Below are 6,829 nucleotides of genomic sequence, written 5' to 3'. Positions count from 1 at the left end.
GCCGACTAATATATCAAACATAGAACTCTACAACAAGCTCTCGTCTAAAAGGGTGATCATTGCTATCAGGAGATTTACTAAAAAAGTTGGACAAAGAGGGCCCCACTGCAACCTTCAGTTTGATCTTCTAACTCTTCTAAGGTTGCCTGTAAGAGATCGCTCTTAGCGATAAGGCCGCCTATTCTTCATTGTTTCTAATTTATAAGTGACTATTGTCTGTATGTTTTAATATTTTTACTGACCAATAAAGTTATATTCTATTCTCTTCTTCTTATCCAACTTATGATTTGGCCCTGTAGCACGGGGCGCTATTAAGACGTGACAAAAGTTCTCCGTCGCGCTCACTCTTGAGCGATGCAAAACTTTTGTCACGTCTTAAATGCGCCCTGTACTAGCCCTTCAGATCTCTTATAGAGTATTTACCACCACATACCGAGTCATTCGTCAACTGGCGAGCCTTAGACTGGCGAGCGCACGCTAGTTGGCACCTTCTGTTTTTTATATCGTCAAATCGCTTGTCCATGTAAAGTACGGTCAGATGCAAACGGATTCAAACTAACAAATAGAATTAAATATTCTCTCCCTGGCTGATTCGCATAAGAAGGTACCGACTAGACAGTCGCCATTAAAGTAGATGCTTTGATTTCGGGATAAAGATACAATAAAGCCTGGATGGAAGTGCGGAATTAGACTTTGAAAAAGCTGCAATGTTGGCAATCACCGATATTATTTCTTGAAACAAAAATCAGGTGCTGTTTCTTTCATTTTTCGCGAAGTTTGTGGCGGAAAGCAAAAGCAATAGGTATAACTAAATGTAAAATATCAAGAAAACATATAAAGAGGTGTGTTGTTTTGGCACATTTGCCCAAAGTAGCTGTTGAGAACGGTTGGTTGTTCATTATGTCTGAATGTCCAAATGATGATAAGTAATAAGCCATTTTTTTTTCATTTTGATGTTGTTGATTATTATTAGGTGATATATAAATAAGCAGTGATATATTTTATCATATATTATCTTAAATTATTATTATTATTTAATTCTTTATTGCACAAATATAAAAAATACATGTAGTAAAAGTACAATAAGGAATGCAGTACATCATATGAGGTTCGCTGCCCACACTAAACAACTGGTGGAGGAAAGGTAGCGCTCCGAGGCTAGGCTAAAGAGGTATGGATGGTACCCATAAGGCGGTAACGGAGGTCCAAAGTTGGCTGAACTTTGTAATGAAAGGCCTCATGAAGACCATGGAGGCCATCACATGAAGATCCATTATATGAAGATGGACGCCCAGACTTAAATGTCTAAATAATAAGATGAAGAGGATCACCATCACTTTTTTTACCCCCAATGGAAAAATTGAGGTGTTAGAATGGTGAATATACTTAGAAGGTATAGAGAATTCTAAGTATATTTACCATGCTAAGTGGCCTTGCTAGACATCTTGCTAGATATCTCATTCACTCGGCAATGAAAGACCAAAATATAAATATTCTGCTTTTAATTACAACTTAAAACCATTCAAGAGAGCTGCCCCCGTATTTTGTAACTTTTTGAGAGTTAGCAACCGGTGATAATTGGTATCAACTTAGAGACTTATTAACCGAAAACACCAAAAATCTTAGTGAAAGAAATATGCAAGAAGCCTAACAATATATCCTTACATTCAACATAAACGTTTGTGAAATCAGATAAGTCAGTATAAAGTTATTAATTAATAATGCTCTAAGTTGTCAGCCATTTTATACCAACCAACCCCACTCGGAGTTACATAATACGGGGGCTGGTATAGGAGCTGGCAGTGAAGTGCAGATATGCCCACAAATACTTTAAGTCTGCCCTGTTATTTTGTGTGGCAATAAGAGCATTCGTCAAAAATTAAAAAAAAAAAGCTTATGCAGGTACAAAAGGAACAAAGGTAGTTTTTCAATAGTATCAGTAACTTCTGAGCCAAACAATAGTATGTAGTCTTTGTAGTTTACCAAGCAGAATAATCCACTGGTCCTATAAGTATAAAATCACCCACAGAGAGTTGTATGGAGTGGGTACTTCCTCATGTGGAGAAGAAAGGGGCTAATCTTCTGATGCAACATTTTATTTTCTTTGCAGGCCCAACACCTGTACATTGAAGTAAAACTCAGGCCGTCCTATCAAGTGAACGGTTGCATATTGGTACAGTTACTGCATGAAGACTGTAGTAGTAGAACAGTAGTATACTAACTAGAAAATGAAAAAAATAAAATGAATATTGGTGCACTAGTATGCATTGCCACTTTGTCCAAATTGATGAGTTAATAGAGGACGAATGTAAATAGCCATTGGGCAATAGGCATGATCCAAGACAACCTAAGGCGATGACCTAAGTGTATAAAAGTACCCCGCCCCCCGCCAAAAGGTAAATCTATTGTAAATTTTTAACATTCATCGATGTAACTTCAAATCTTTGATATTTAATTTCAGGAAAATATTTTGAGGTTATTTTGAGAAAAAAAACAAGACTTCTCCGGCAACTTTTGATGGGACAGGGACATGGGCATTGTGCAAAATCCCCTGAACCCTCCCATATGTAAAAAGCAAGATTAGCTCATCAGTTTTTTTAAAGGTACGGTTAAGTTAAAACCATCTCACTCATACCTACTTCTTTTATTAACACTCAGTACATAATACGCAGGTATTCACGAAAACACAATATAACTTGAACTTCTGAATTCACATGACATTTAATAAACTATCCACAAAAGAAAAGATTGAAGAATTCAATATGGAAATTATGGAATCCAAACCAAATTAACTATAAATAATTCGTTGGACATTTTGAGAAAGAAAATGCTCAGAGTAGGTAATGAGAAAATGTTAGTGATTTGATGATTTGATGTGAAGAATGAGAAATGTCATGTCACAGAGTACATTATAAAGGCGCCGACACAGTAGCGAGCGCGGCTTACGGACGCGGCTGTCAGCGACTGATAGTGTGCACGTTCTTTTGAGACAGTACATGCCAGATCGCTCTCGGACGTCTTTGTCGTTCAGCTTTCGACGTCTGTGAGCGACCTGGCATCAACTGTCCCAAAATACCGTGAACACTATTAGTCGCCGCGGCTGCCTAACAGCCGCTTCCGTACGCCGCGTCCGCTAGTGTCTCGGCGCCTTAAGTGTCATGTCTGTCTGTCGCAATGTTGACATTGGCACAGACAAAAAAAAAGGATGTTAGTACCATAGACAAAATCTATGGTGCCAGGAGCTTGGCCGGCAAAAGATGTCCAAAGAAAAGGGCGGTATATTTAAAAAATCTACTATAACTTTACTTTGTTTGTAAACAACTGCTATGAAGTAGAACCAAAGAAGAACATGGCCATCAACAGATGTCCAAAGTAAAAGGCGGCAGATTTCAAAGATAAACATTTTTAAATTTGTCCCATTTTTCTTCGGTGTTGGTAATTTTTTGCTGTAACGTCCTTTTTTTTATCTAAACTGACAGGGTTCACAGTCATTTTATAACAACCATTGCATTGCCACTGGGAGTTACAGAATACGGGCCACGGCGGCTGTTCCAAGGAAGGATGCGCCCGTCAAAACATAGTCAAACTAAACAGTTTATATAAACAGAAATTAAACCGCTGATATTATAATTAATAGGTAATGTGTTTACATTAGCGGTAGGGAAAGGGACTACACGGGGACGATATTAAATGAGGAAATAATTTAAAACTCACTTTCAAATCTTACGTATAATTTATTTAATTACATAAAATAACTAGCTATTAAATTGGACGGATGTACAAATCAACATTGTAATAAATTGCTTGCCAGACGTTATCTTAAAGAAACGTGAAGCGAATGACTAATTCGAAACCCATATATACTAAAAACATTAACAATAATAAAATTCTGAGTTTCATTAATACATTTTACAACTACTCAAAAAAACGTGATGCTAATGTAGTGAGACCAGAATTTGGACGGAAATAGGATAAACATAATATATCTTAAAATGTAGAAAGAATGTAGAACATAATACATAATACAATATAGGTTTTAACCTATATTGTATTATGTAAAGAATATGGTGAATCCAGACTGCTTTATAAAAAAATTTACAAAATAAAGTACAGTTGTTCTTCAAAACTGAAGCATGCATATTGCAAACAGATCTAAGATAGTACAATATACAAAACTACATATAGGGTGATATTAACTTTACCAAGGCCAGCTGTAATTAAAAAAATATTGAGACATATTCGTTTGCCTAATATAGTGAAGATATTATGAGATTCGATCTGCATCAAATAAAATTTAAAAATAGATGGCTGTAATACCCAGTACTGGATTAACTACGTAAATACCTTAATGTGATGATTTCTTAAAAACCTGGTGGGTTAATTAATACCATGTAATTGTGTATTTACAAGACTTACTTCTAATCTTACAAATAAATCCATACTACCATACAAATTGTGTTTATGAATTTTAAAAGCAAGTAACATAGAAGGTACATATCTTATTTACTAAATACTTTGCTTATAATATTAAAAAATACATATCAAAACAGAATGTCGTGTGTGGTGGTACATTCATAAAATAAAATTACCTACTTACATAATTACCTAATTGTCAATAGTTAAAGTAATGCACAGCGTTACATATTCAGAAAAAATACATTTATTCATGCAAAATATATACATACACAATATATACATACATATGTGATCCGGCATTAGCAATATGTATAAAACTAAATTTTTATGTATCAGAAGTTACATTTATACAATCTGCCATATACAAAATACATAATCGTATGAAAGCAACTCATATCATCAACAGATAGTTATTGAAATAAAAAATTGAAACTTAAAATACAATATATATATTTTTACGTCTTAAAAAACATACCAAAATTTAACTTATTTTTCTTTACCTCTGCTGAGGTACAGTACAGACATATATAGGTATTGTAAATAGCAGAATCATATAACACATTTAACAACGCTTTGAGCTGATACATTATTTACAATATAGTGTTATCAACAGCGACATAATATCAAGAAGAACTTAGTTCAAAAGGTAAATATATATTGCGAGAACAAAATTGCGTTAAATAACTAAAATATATTTGTGTACAGCTACCTACACAATTTGTCCATTTAATGGAACTAAAATATACAATAACATACCTACTTTGAAGTAAACAAGGAAGGCTAATACAAATAACACACTTCCTATTATAAAAAAACAAGAATGATAATGTACTAGAACCTAAATGAAAAAAAAAGTGGCCAAGTGCGAGTTAGACTCGCGCACTGAGGGTACAAAGATAAGCTCTCTCAAAAAAGAAACTTCTTTGCAGTTGGAATTATATTTTGCCATATATCGATATACGTCATGGTCAAATCTGCAACTGAAGTTTGTAATTACAATATTGACTATTCCACTTACTTGAGATAGTTTTATTTTTAATTTCGTCATATTATGTATTACATCTGTGAATTTTTTCATATCTTTTTATCTACATAAGTTGCACACATATTATGATACCTACACAATTTCGAATGGATTTTTTAGATACCTAGACGTTTAATTAATTAATAAATTCTTTTGTGCGATGTGCATTATAAATATTATAATCATTATACACAATTATATTTTTTTCCAATATTTGGCTCTAAATCCATGGAAGTAGTATAAAAGATCTTTTTTAATACTTCCATGTCTAAATCTATATTTTTAATACAAAGACATCAAATTAATATTGAATCTACAGAATGTAAATAGGTAGGTATATACGATTTAAGCCCAGATTTAAAGAAGCCGAGATTTATAGTATCTATCTATCTATAAATAAATTTTCATTTAAATTACAGAGACTTAAGACTAAAAAGTAGTAACTTTAATGATGATCAAATACATATAAAAGCTGCGTAGGGAACCTACGTTTGTTTAGTTGATTAGTCTTGCAAAATTCATGATCCAATTGAAATAGAATACATATCTATAAGTATTAAAATACGGAATATAAACATTCACAAATATTTTGGTCCAGTTTTATTTCCTGAATCAGACTTTCTTATAGCAGGTACAATTCTACCTGCAATTTGCACCTTCACAGTAGTTTTCATACATTATTCAGGGGCCGTAGCAAGGACAAGCTCACTCTGAAAGTGAACCCATCCAGGGTACTATTACACCTTTTTATCGGCGCATACTACCCACACCAAAAGTTATTATTCAAAAATATTTTTTACCACCGTTCCATTTTGAACACGTATCTTAACAAGCAATCACCACAATACCTGTATAACAATCTTAAAGGCCACACAAAATCACATTACACTTCAGTACTGTGCGTTTGGATCCTTACTTTCTTCTGGCTACCGTTCCGGTTCAATGTTGGGGAGTGCCCGGAGTAGCCCGGGTTCTGTATGCCCAGGCCCCCGGGCTCCCCTTCCCGGGGCCTTGGCTTCTTGAGCGAGGACCGAAGAGGTGACCGAGTGATGGTGCTGGCATCCGACAGCCCGGTGACGGTGGACATGGTGGTATTCATGGAAACCACGCTGCCATGCCCGTTAGAACTGTACGGCTTGCCTGATGCGTCTGTCATGGATATGCCTGGAATAAATGTGGAAATGTTATTGTTTTTTTTTTAAGTTAGTAACTGTTAGTAACTTTTCTGTTTGTTAGTTAGTTTGGAAAAGTAGAAATGAACTATCAGCACATATGTTGAATCTGAGGCTCATGCAGGGTGTCCCAAAGGTAAATACATGCCTTGGAGGGCCGATAGGCCAGCTCAGGAGTGACCAGAATATGGCAATATGACCTTAGTAAAAAGTAGAT

General features: G+C 34.8%; 1 long non-coding RNA gene across 3 annotated transcripts in view; it reads right to left on the bottom strand.

The window, feature by feature from the left end:
* Positions 1-3,714: 3,714 nt before the first annotated feature.
* Positions 3,715-6,829, bottom strand: part of LOC105395339 — a 46,630-nt gene continuing 43,515 nt past the window's right edge. For all 3 annotated transcript variants that reach the window (XR_007267001.1, XR_007267002.1, XR_005254820.2), the window contains one exon: positions 3,715-6,604. This is a non-coding gene — a long non-coding RNA (uncharacterized LOC105395339). The remainder of the gene's footprint in view (positions 6,605-6,829) is intronic.

The sequence above is a fragment of the Plutella xylostella genome, chromosome 14, assembly GCF_932276165.1.
Source record: "Plutella xylostella chromosome 14, ilPluXylo3.1, whole genome shotgun sequence".
In the NCBI taxonomy this organism is placed as follows: Eukaryota; Metazoa; Arthropoda; class Insecta; order Lepidoptera; family Plutellidae; genus Plutella; species Plutella xylostella.
The sequence above is the reverse complement of the archived record's forward strand: the minus strand, read 5'-3'. Positions and strand labels throughout refer to the sequence as shown.